This window comes from Hyperolius riggenbachi, chromosome 10 (genome assembly GCF_040937935.1).
Source record: "Hyperolius riggenbachi isolate aHypRig1 chromosome 10, aHypRig1.pri, whole genome shotgun sequence".
NCBI lineage: Eukaryota > Metazoa > Chordata > Amphibia > Anura > Hyperoliidae > Hyperolius > Hyperolius riggenbachi.
Window position 1 is genome coordinate 55,395,336 of NC_090655.1, and position 12,836 is coordinate 55,408,171.

Sequence of the window (12,836 nt, forward strand, 5' to 3'; positions counted from 1 at the left end):
CATCTTCCGCAGATGCATATATCCCTGCATCATATGGGTATCGCTTGCGCTATGTGACACTATGTAGCATATTACACTGAATTGTCCAAACTAAGTCTATCTCCTGTTCCTCTCTTGGGGAGTTGTTCCAGCGCTGTACCCCGTTCACATTTGCTGCTACCAGAAGCCCTCAGAAACACTCGTGTCCTTGAGTACTTCCAAAGATAGGCAGCTCCGTAATACGCCAGCGCACTTTTGTGCATGGGCAGTATGGAGCCACCTGTATTCGGAAGCACTCGGGACATACGTGCTTCTGGACCTTTCAGGAACCCCCCCCTTAAAAATCCTGCGTTTGCCCCTGCATACAATCAAATCCAGCAGAAAAACAATCCCTTGATTAAGGAGGGATGCACATTATATGCGGGTTCCCCATGACAAAATCACAGATATATGGGGCGTTTTTTCTTCTGGAATTGATTGTATGCATCCATTTATATGCCTCTGAAGAAGCGGACTCTAGCCGTGAAACCTGTGTCTTTGAATCCTGTATATGGAATACATGCTACTTTTCATGTTGTATGGAACCAGAAGAAATTTGTTACAATACATGTGATGCATTTTGAACACTAATGTGATATTACAGCTGCTCCATTTAAACCCCAAATTTGGAACCTTAGACTGTAGATTACTGTATATTTGGACTTTGTAGGATACGGCCTTGGTTTCCATGATTGCAATAGACATGATGGAAAGGACATACAGTATAAACACATATCAGAATGGCTATCCATGAACTGTCCATTGCAATGGTCACAATAGTCACAACAGAAGTGGTTTGAACAAGGTGGTCATGCCATGGATGGTCACATTGGGTCTGCCATGATTATCCCCAGCAGGAACCCATTGTAGTGTAAACCCGAGCGAATGCTGACGTGTGTGTGCACAGTACTTTTCACTGAAGTCAGTTGGCATCAGCACTCATGCTCATGGGGTGTGTAAAGGCTTTCCAGACCAAACTACCCCACTGCTTTCTACAAACCTGGTATTTGGAATTCTTTGGTTGAAAGCAAAGTGTTTATTGGACCTAGTACCTGGACCATCTCTTCTTCTCCAATATGCATGACCAAAAGTAGGATGTCACCTTTTTGTTGAATGAAAAACAGATAAAAGGGAGGAGCAAGGAAAAAGTAGGCATGCTTGCGATAGCATAAAATCTCCCACTGCCCCAGTTATTCTTATTTTAATGGCACCGACATCTTTACCAGCGAATAGAAAAAGTAACATCCCTAGTTGTCCCACAGAGAAGCTCTTATTGTAATATTCCATCCCATAACATCCTAACATAGTGTAAGGCCACTTTTGGAAGAAACAAATTAGCATAACAGTATGTTATTTAGATTATGGGAGAAAATCTACACAAACACTGGGGAGAACATACAAACTTTATGGAGATAGTGTCTGCTTGGCCATGATTCAAACCAGGAACCCTAGCTCTGCTTTTAAGCCCCCTCTACACCATTCAATTGCAGACTCGATTGACCGAATTCAATTGGATCAAATTCGATTAGACACATTAACTCCGACATGTCCAATCGGGATTTGATCGAACTCGTGATTGATTTGCATTGAAAACTAGCCAAAATTGGCTAGGTTTCAATGCAAATCGATCACGTGATCGATTGAATCCTGATCGGAAATGTCAGATTTAATCGACCCAATTCGAATTCGATCGATCGCGCCTGGAATTAAATGGTGCACAGGGGGCTTTAGAGAGTGCTAGCCACCTAGTGCCGGTTTTGTGAGCATAGTACGGATTAGAGGCACCAAAAACATAGCAACAGTATAAAGAAAATATGTAATATGATAAGGGAACGGTAACTTACCTCTAAAACAAAATAGAAAAAATATGTAAATGGTCAAAACATTGCCTTTGTAAGACATACTGGCTTCCTCAAGTGTAAATTATACAGCTAAGGATTATAACAACCTATTAAATCAACACATGCAGGAAAAAGGCATTCCGCTACACCAAGGCTGGGTATAAAGCTTTTCTTCAACTTTATTAGCACATCAGTAGAACATGTAAAGGCTTTACATGTTCTACTGATGTGCTAATAAAGTTGAAGAAAAGTTTTATACCCAGCCTTGGTGTAGCGGAATGCCTTTTTCCTGCATGTGTTCCTAGACCTGTGATTCCTGCTCCTTTGGCTAGTGCGGTGGTGGTGTGAGCGTTTCCTCATTTTTGCTACTATTAAATCAACACTATGGCCTAGTGCAAACCAGAGCGGTTCGGCTGCGGTTTGCGATCCGCTTGCGGGTGCGGATCCGCTTGGGTAATGTATTTCAAAGGGCTGGTGCACACCAGAGCGGGAGGCATTTTGCAGAAACGCATACTCCCGGGCTGCTGCAGATTTTGGATTGCGGATGCATTTCTGCCTCAATGTTAAGTATAGGAAAAACGCAACCCGCTCTGAAAAACGGCACTTCAGAGTGGTTTGCCAGGCGTTTTTTGCTACAGTAGCTGTTCAGTAACAGCTTTACTGTAACAATACATGGAATCTACTACACCAAAAAGCTTCACAAAACCGCAAAATGCTAGCTGAAACGCTACAGAAAAAGAAGAAAAAGCGTTTCAAAATCTGCTAGCATTTTGCGGACCTGCTAGCGGTTTTTGGTGTGTGCCAGGCCATAGTGTGTATTATGTCTATGGCCCGGTGCACACCAAAAACCGCTAGCAGATCCGCAAAATGCTAGCAGATTTTGTTGCAGTAGTGGCTGGGAATCAGTGATTTCACCACCACCACCAAATAACTCCTGCGAAGTGTCAAATGCAGCGGATGTGGTACTTGTTGTAGCGCTGGTGGCTGCGGGAGATGAGGTGTTCTGTGTTAAATACTCAATCACCTCCTCACGATTTTGGGAAGTGATGGCACGTGCCTTCTTCTGAGCACTGTATTTTGGGGCAGGTCCACACGAAATCGCAGCAACACCACCTCGCACAGCCACAGACCTGCCAGTGCCTGGTGGCCTTCCTCTGGGTCTGTCTCTACCTCTTCCTCTACCTGGTTTGTCCATTTTGTCCATCTCGGGGGTATGCTAGCTATATGCAGTGAGGTGGGTTCTCACTCAACACAACAGGTAGTTAGATGCAGTGAGCTGGGTTCACTGAACAGTAAAGGTACTTAAGATGCAGTGAGGTGGGTTCTCACTCAACACAACAGGTAGTTAGATGCAGTGAGCTGGTTTCACTCAACACAACGCTAGGTATACGCAGTGATGAGGTGGGTTAAGTAAACACAACAGGTACTGGGTAGTTAGATGCAGTGAGCTGGGTTCACTCAACAGTAAAGGTACTTAAGATGCAGTGACTGAGGTGGGTTCTCACTCAACACAACAGGTAGTTAGATGCAGCGAGGTGGGTTCACTCAACACAACGCTAGGTATATGCAGTGATGAGGTGGGTTAAGTAAACACAACAGGTACTGGGTAGTTAAATGCAGTGAGCTGGGTTCACTCAACAGTAAAGGTACTTAAGATGCAGTGACTGAGGTGCGTTCTCACTCAACACAACAGGTAGTTTGATGCAGCGAGGTGGCCAGGTGGGTTCACACTCAACACAACAGGTAGTTAGATGCAGTGAGCTGGGTTCACTCAACACAACGCTAGGTATATGCAGTGATGAGGTGGGTTAAGTAAACACAACAGGTACTGGGTAGTTAGATGCAGTGAGCTGGGTTCACTCAACACAAAGCTAGGTATATGCAGTGATGAGGTGGGTTAAGTAAACACAACAGGTACTGGGGTATATGCAGTACTGGGTAGTACAATGTGCAGCTCCCTGTCACACACACAGGCAGTCAGTCACTGAATGTGCTGGGCTGCTGGCAGTGGCACACACACTATCAATTAGCAAGGCTGTGCATGCAACAAAAGTGTCAGTCTGACACACAGAAAAAAAAATGTACAGGTTGAGCTCTGAAAAGAGCTGTTGCTGGGTGCTTTAAAGGAGCTGGGAAAAAAGGGCGCATGCCGCTAGTGGACAAAAAGGGCGCCGCCATTCACTCCCATAATAAATAGCGTTTAATGGGCGCCGAGTAGGAAAAAAGGGCGCCGGAGCTAAATAAAGTTTATAAACGGCGCCAGGAGCTAAATAAAGTTTACAAACGGCGCCCGGCGATGTTTAATGATTTATAACTGAACTTGTGGTGATTTACGTTTATAAAATGCACCCGTGCCGAATAACGTTTATGAAAATAATAAACATATTTATCTTATTTAAATAATTAAAACATTATTTAAAGTTTTATCTCTTACTGTTTGTAAAACATTATTATTCACAAAATAAAGCGATCAGTACGTAACGTAAATTGCAAAAATTTTTTTGAATCCACAATTAGTAAAACATTATTATCCACATAATAAAGGGGGGTCTTAGGTTTAGGCACCAACAGGGGGGTCTTAGGTTTAGGCACCAATAGGGGGGTCTAGGGGTTAGGGGTAGGTACAGGGAGGGGTACTTAGGCAACAACAGGGGGGGGTCTTAGGTTTAGGCACTAACAGGGGGGTCTTAGGTTTAGGCACCAACAGGGGGGTTTTAGGTTTAGGCATTAACAGGGGGGTCTTAGGTTTAGGCACCAACAGGGGGGTCCTAGGTTTAGGCACCAAGAGGGGGGTCTAGGGGTTAGGGGTAGGTACAGGGAGGGTTACTTAGGCACCAACAGGGGGGGTCTTAGGTTTAGGCACCAACAGGGGGGTCTTAGGTTTAGGCACCAACAGGGGGGTCTTAGGTTTAGGCATTAACAGGGGGGTCTTAGGTTTAGGCACCAACAGGGGGGTCTTAGGTTTAGGCACCAACAGGGGGGTCTAGGGGTTAGGGATAGGTACAGGTAGGGTTCTGTGTAAGAGTAGGCTTAGGTATAGTTTTAGTAAAATTTTAGTAATAATTACTAATGTATTACAACATTTATTACGAACGTAGTTATATTTATATCATCTTTATAAACAATATTTTCAAATTTTATTATAACAACAAACCATAAATGACGGTTATTCACAATAATATACAATTATAACAATTAAACATATATTATTGGTTTTTTTATAAACGTAATTATAAGTTTAACTTTTGAAACAGGGAAGATTAACGTTTTCACAATTTCCGATTTCATAAACATTATTTAATGATTTATAATTTTGTTAAACATTATTTGTAAACGAAATATAGCACACTATATTTATAAACCCTATTAATGATTAATTATTATTTAGAGTTTACACCCCGCGCCCTTTTTGTCCAGGCGCCCTTTTTGTACGTACGCGCTTTAAAAGCAATATTAATCAGTCAGGAACAAGCAAAGCAGCCTAGAACCTAACTAATCTGTCCCTAGAAGAACAAGTCTGCAGCAGCTGTCCCTTTCCTCTCTCTAGCAGGCACACGAGTGACTGTAATGGCCGCCGGAGGCTGCCTTATATAAGGGGGGGGGTGGGGCTCCAGGGCTTACTGTAGCCTGAATGGCTACAATGTGCCTGCTGACTGTGATGCAGAGTGTCAAAGTTGACCCTCATAGTGCATTATGGGGCGAATCGAACTTCCGCAAAAGTTCGCCTGGTGCAGGCGAACGCGAACCCCCTAAGTTCGCCTGCAACCGTTCGCTACACCTCTACCCTTTTCCCCCTAAGTTTTTTTCATATTCAGTTTAAAATAACTTTTCAGCACGCTTCAGTTGAAAAAGTATGTAAAAATGAGTATTTCCTTTCTTGCTGGGGGCTTCAAGGGTATTTTATAGATATGGAGACATATGCAATTAACTTTTCCTTCTGAGTTTTCTCTTAGGAGATAATTTTTCACTTTCGATATAAAATAACTTTTGAGTATTTTATTGCTTGCTGGTGGTTTAAAAGGCATTTTATTAACAAATTTGAAAAGATCACCTAGGAGAAAACGAAGGAGATAAAGTGAATTGCATGTGGGCCCTTGCCAATATAATGCTTTTTCAAGCCACCAGTAAAAGTAAAAGTAAAAAAAATAGTCCACATCATTTTGATAGTACTTTCTTGCCTACTTTTGATGCATAGGCACCCGTATGCGGACATATGGCCGCATAGGGGTGCTATTTTGGCTGGGAACGCGTAGTATCAGCCGCGTTCCCCAGCCTGACGGGTCCTGACGGCGAAACCGGAAGTGGCCGCCAGCGGGACCCGGAGCATCAGAGCGACTCGTCGTGGGCACCGATCAGCTGCAGGGGGCTGAGGTAAGCCCCAGGTGAGTAAAACTCAATTTTTTTGGGACACTTAAGGTACACTTTAAAGTGAATGGGAACCGCATTTAAAAAAAATGAAGCAAATACTTACCTAAGGAGAGGGAGGGCTCTGGGTCATATAGAGCCTTCTGTCTCCTCTCTCGGTGCTCCCTATCCTGTGCTGCCCCCCCCCCGTTTCAATCCCCCACCGAAAGGGTATTCTTCGGGCGCCGTGTCCTTCCAAAGACGTGCGGCTCCATACTGCACAGGTGTGAGCGTGCAAGAGAGCGTGCTTGCGCAGGTGCAGTACAGGGCCGCCCTTCTTCAGGAGCACTCGAGCTCCCTGAAGACTTCTGAAGCCTCCTTCGGCCGGGTAAAGCAGTATTTGACTAATTTTGTCAAATACTGCTACCGGGCGAGCCAGCACTAGATCGAGGGGACCAGGAGAGGAGCAGGAAGGCTCTATAGGACCCAGAGCCTTCCCTCCCCTTGGGTAAGTATCTGTCTCATTTTTTTAAATGCAGTTCCTATTCACTTTGAAGGCATGCCCAAGAGAGGTGCTTGGAGTCCCTTTAAAGAATAAATGACAATGTATCCCTAGGAGGAAACTTAGGAGAAAATGTGAATTGCATATGGCTCCTGGGCCCATGTGCAATTAATTAAAGAGTTTTCTCCTAGGTTATAATTGTTCATCTTCTGTTTGCAATAACGTTTCAGCACTTTTCAATTGAAAACTTACCAAAAAGCAGGTGAAAAAGTACCATTAAAATTATTTTGAGTATTTTCTTGCTTGCTGGCGGTTAAAAAAGCATTTTATAGACGAGTTTTAAGATATCACCTAGGAGAAAGCTCAGGGGGAAAAAAATAATTTATATGGGCTCTGGGCTGTGCACAGCCCACTCATCCATGGGATAGAGTTTGAATCAGGATTTGCACGTTCATGACCACGGGCATTGGAGAACTATTGCTCACATTCTCCAGGGCAGACTTTTGTCCCATAATGCCCAATATGACCTTTAAACTCAAGGCCCGCTGGGTTGGAATGGCCACTGCTGCCCTTGGCTTGGCCGATGTGGCCTTTCCAGAAATTCAGCCCTGCACCTCTCGAAAGACTTCCATATATTTTGGAGCAAGACTGCAGGGATTTGCTCCTATGCAGACATGAGCTCACAAACTAAAGTTCGATAACCGGTTCTGGTTCACAGATGGTGCTTTATTTCTCTCACAGATTTTCAGTGAGGTTTAGGTCTGTGCTCTGTGGTAGCCAGTCATGTTCTTCTACTCTTGGATCTGTAAATAATTTTTTTATGGACCTGAACCATTGTTCAGGGTCACTGTCACATCGATACAGATAAAGGCTCTCTATAAACAGTTACCATGAAGTTTGAAGTGCTACACATGTAGGTAAGTAATGTTCTCCTTCTAACTGCCAGTCTGCCAACCCTAGAATCAACGGCAGCCAGGTGATAAAATATGATTATCTTCTCCAAGAACACACATACACTGCTCCAGCAGTGTCACGCTTTACACCACTTCAGCCAAGCTTTGGCATTCCGCTCGGTGATCTTGATGATGTGTGCCACTGCCCAGGCACAGAAGCCAGTTCATGTAACTCGCAATAAACAGTTCTTGTGCTGATGTTGCATGCAGTGGGAATTGGGAACGTAGCAGTTAGTGCTGCCCTGTGAGGACAGAGGCTTATTATGCGCAACATGTTTCAGCATTCAGCGGTCCTGTTCTCTGAGCTTGTGTGCCTGACACTCGGTGGCTGAGTTCTCGATCCTCCTGCAGGCTCCCAGTTCACAGCAGCAGAACAAAGAACTGGTGAAAAGGCAGTTGTATGATGCCACCGTAGTTGGTCACTAAACTTGTTAGCAATGAAAGTGTATGATATCTATCTATCTATCGATTTATAAAGTGCCAGCATATTCCGTGGTGCTGTACAAAGTAAGAAACAAACATGGGGTACATAATAATACAGGCAATGGTATATTCCGTATAGGGATAAAAGTTAATGCCAATTTCACATTCCGCGGAAATTTCTGATTTCTGTCAACGCCAATTACCTTTTTTTTTTTCACTTCCCGATTTTCTGTTTTTCCGTTTTTTTTTTTGTTTTTTTTTTCCATTTTACTGTCTTTTGAGGAGTATTTTAACCAGTTCACCCCCAAGGGTTTTTATCCTAACGGACCAGAGCAATTTTCAGTTGTCAGCGCTCCTCCCTTTTATTCCCTAATAACTTTATTACTACTTATCACAAGAAAATGATCTATACCTCGTTTTTTTCGCCACCAATTAGGCTTTCTGTGGATAGTACATTTTGCTAAGAATTTTTTTATTCTAAATGCATTTTAATGAGAAAAACAGAAAAAAAAAGAAAAAAAAATCATTATTTCTCAGTGTTCAGCCTTTATAGTTTTAAAATTAAACATTCTCCTGTGGATAAAACAAACACGTTTTATTTGCCCAGTGGTCCCGATAATTAAACCGTTTAGATTATGTCCCTACCACAATGTATGGCGACAGTATATTATTTTGAAATATAAGTGGTTATTTTTCTGTTTGTTCTGGCCATAATTACAAGCCCCTATGTAATAAATTAAAATTAATTTTCCCCCATAAAATATAGAATAAAAAAAGCTGAGTCCCTAAGGCAACTATTTATTTATTTTTTTTAAGCTGATTTTTTTTTTTTACAAGTGTTTTTTTTGGGGGGGGAGGGTTGGAAGTGTAATTTTATTAATGATGTGTATATACTTGAAAATGTATGTATTTTGTAAGTGTAATATACTTTTTGGCCACAAGATGGCGCTGGTGAACACTCATAGGACGTGTTCACTTTTTTTTTTTTTTTTTTTTACACACTTTATTAAACTGTTACATTTCCTGTTTATGTGAATGGACGCAGCCGCTGTTCGCGGTCACGTCCATTCACTCCAGGCACTGCGATTGGGTAGAGGACTGTTCAGTCCTCTTCCCCAATCGCCCAGCACGGGATCCCGACGGTAATGGCGGCGGTAGCGGCGGACACACGGCGGTAGCAGCGGCGGGAATGCGCGACGTATTAAAACGTCATGTTGCTGTTAATAGCGGTAAACATGACGTTTTAATACGTTAGGATGGCGGTAAATGGTTAATAGTCACTTTTTTGCATCAGAGAAAGAACCGCCCCCCTTTAACCTCCCTGGCGGTATGATTGTGGGAGGGTCTTGCGGTCGCGGGAGGTTTTTTTAAAACCTTTTTTTAGGTTTTTAGCGCTAGCTACATGCTTTCCCCCTCCCTGCGGCGTCCCCCCGTACAGTCCGATCACCGCCGGCGCATATGCCCATCCGGAAATCCCGTTCTGAACAGGATTTCCTTGAGGGCTTCCCCCGTCGCCATGGCAATGAACGGAGTGACGTCATCGACGTCGTGATGTCTCAGGGAGCCCCAATCCACCCCAATCCACCCCATAGCGCAGCATGGCGGCGATTGTCCAGGCTGCGCAAGGTGTATGCGGAGGGGGGGGGAAGTGCTAGTTGCGCGTTTGAAAAAAAAATTATGCTAATCGGACCAGCAGGGCCTGAGAAATCCTCCACGGCGGCTTACCCCGTGTCCATCACGGGGTTACCGCTAAGGAGGTTAAAAAACAGAAATCGGAAAGCTGCAATTGGAAAAGTGGTAAATAAGAAATTGGAAAGTCTTGTGATTGGTCTAAAATGACCACAGTACCGTATATACTCGCATACAAGCCGAATTTTTGACCCCCAAAAAGGGGGCCAAAAGTTGGGGGGTCGGCTTGTATGCGAGTCGTGGGTGGTGGTCTGCGCCCCTCGCCCCCTCCCTCCGCGGCGGCTGCTGCTGCTGCTATTACCTGCTTCAGCGGCCGCTTCCTAATCCGGGCTCCCCTCTTCATCCTGTGGACTCCGTAAGTGTATCACAGCAGCGCGCCCGGCGCTGCTGCTGTGACGATGCAGGGGGCAGGAAAGAGCGGTTCCCCTGGTAACGGCGATGCGCCGTTACCAGGGGAACCGCTCTTTCCTGCCCCCTGCATCGTCACAGCAGCAGCGCCGGGCGCGCTGCTGTGATACACTTACGGAGGCGTCCCCCCGTACAGTCCGATCACCGCCGGCGCATATGCCCATCCGGAAATCCCGTTCTGAACAGGATTTCCTTGAGGGCTTCCCCCGTTGCCATGGCAATGAACGGAGTGACGTCATCGACGTCGTGATGTCTCAGGGAGCCCCAATCCACCCCAATCCACCCCATAGCGCAGCATGGCGGCGATTGTCCAGGCTGCGCAAGGTGTATGCGGAGGGGGGGGGGGAAGTGCTAGTTGCGCGTTTGAAAAAAAAATTATGCTAATCGGACCAGCAGGGCCTGAGAAATCCTCCACGGCGGCTTACCCCGTGTCCATCACGGGGTTACCGCTAAGGAGGTTAAAAAACAGAAATCGGAAAGCTGCAATTGGAAAAGTGGTAAATAAGAAATTGGAAAGTCTTGTGATTGGTCTAAAATGACCACAGTACCGTATATACTCGCATACAAGCCGAATTTTTGACCCCCAAAAAGGGGGCCAAAAGTTGGGGGGTCGGCTTGTATGCGAGTCGTGGGTGGTGGTCTGCGCCCCTCGCCCCCTCCCTCCGCGGCGGCTGCTGCTGCTGCTGTTACCTGCTTCAGCGGCCGCTTCCTAATCCGGGTTCCCCTCTTCATCCTGTGGACTCCGTAAGTGTATCACAGCAGCGCGCCCGGCGCTGCTGCTGTGACGATGCAGGGGGCAGGAAAGAGCGGTTCCCCTGGTAACGGCGCATCACCGTTACCAGGGGAACCGCTCTTTCCTGGCCCCTGCATCGTCACAGCAGCAGCGCCGGGCGCGCTGCTGTGATACACTTACGGAGTCCGCAGGATGAAGAGGGGAACCCGGATTAGGAAGCGGCCGCTGAAGCAGGTAATAGCAGCAGCGGCCGCGGAGGGAGGGAGGGAGCGTGTGGGGCAGTGCGGGGCAGGGCACTATACTAGCTATACTGAGCACTATACTAGCTAAACTGGGGCACTATACTAGCTAAACTGGGGCACTATACTAGCTATACTGAGCACTATACTAGCTATACTGAGCACTATACTAGCTAAACTGGGGCACTATACTAGCTAAACTGGGGCACTATACTAGCTAAACTGAGCACTATACTAGCTATACTGGGCACTATACTAGCTATACTGAGCACTATACTAGCTATACTGAGCACTATACTAGCTATACTGAGCACTATACTAGCTATACTGAGCACTATACTAGCTATACTGAGCACTATACTAGCTATACTGGGGCACTACCTACCCATACTGGGCACTTTACTAGCTATACTGGGACACACTAGGGGAATAAGGCGGCCAGCATTTCCTACCCCCGGCTTATATGGGGGTCAATCATTTTCCCCTGTTTTTTCAGGTAAAAGTTGGGGGGTCGGCTTATATGCGGGTCGGCTTATATGCGAGTATATACGGTAATCGGATTTTTGCTGAGAAATTCTTCATTCTTTGATTGTTCCAATGCTTCCGAGTTCTGTGATTGGCTAAAATTACCGAGTTGTGGTTAATTGGATTTCCGTGGAATTCTGATTGCCACATTCCAATTGGAAATGCAGATTGTGGAAACTTCAATTCCGCGGAATCTGAATAGACACACCACCAATATACAAAAGACAGAATTGGTACAAAAGACAGAATTGGTAATTACAGTGGCAAAAGTAATATGATGAATGAAATGGATAACATAACAAATTCCAAGACACAAAATGGTGAGAAATGATATATTTACAATTTTCTGGTTTACCTAATAATTGGACCATAAAGCAGGTGGGCAAGTAGAGAAATACCATTCTGAGTCCTATTTATGAAGAAATATTGTAAATTGTTGTTGTTAAAGGGACTCCGAGCAGTGCAGAAACTATGGAAAGATGCATATCATTTTATACAATAATACAATACAATAACATTTCTATAGCGCTTTTCTCCCATAGGACTCAAAGCGCTTAGGCTCTCTCAGATTCAGTAATTAGTAGGATGAAGTATTCACACAACAAAAGTTATATTTCTGCAAATGCCAAACTGAACAGGTGGGTTTTCAGTCTGGATTTAAACACGTCCAGGGATGGAGCTGTCCTGATCTGTTGAGGTAAGGAGTTCCAAAACGTAGGGGCAGCATGACAGAAGGCTCTGAGACCAAAAGTTTCCAAGTGGACTCTGGGTATGACTAGATTATTAGAACCTGTTGATCTGAGAATGCGGGGATTGCTACGCAGCTGCAACATATCTTTCATGTATCCAGGGCCTAAATTATTCAGGGATTTAAATGTCAGTAGGCCGATCTTGAATAGGACCCTCCATTCTATAGGTAGCCAGTGAAGGGAGTGCAGGACTGGCGTTATGTGGCAGTGGCGGGGTTGGTTGGTTAGCAGTCTGGCAGCAGTATTCTGTATCAGCTGTAGTCGGTACAAGACCTTTTTTGGAAGGCCAGTGTAGAGAGCATTGCAGTAGTCCAGTCGGGATGTGATGAAGGCGTGGACTAAGGTTGGCAGATCTTCTGGGGGTATGAGGTGCTTGATTTTTGCAATGTTCTTCAGGTGAAAATAGGATGAT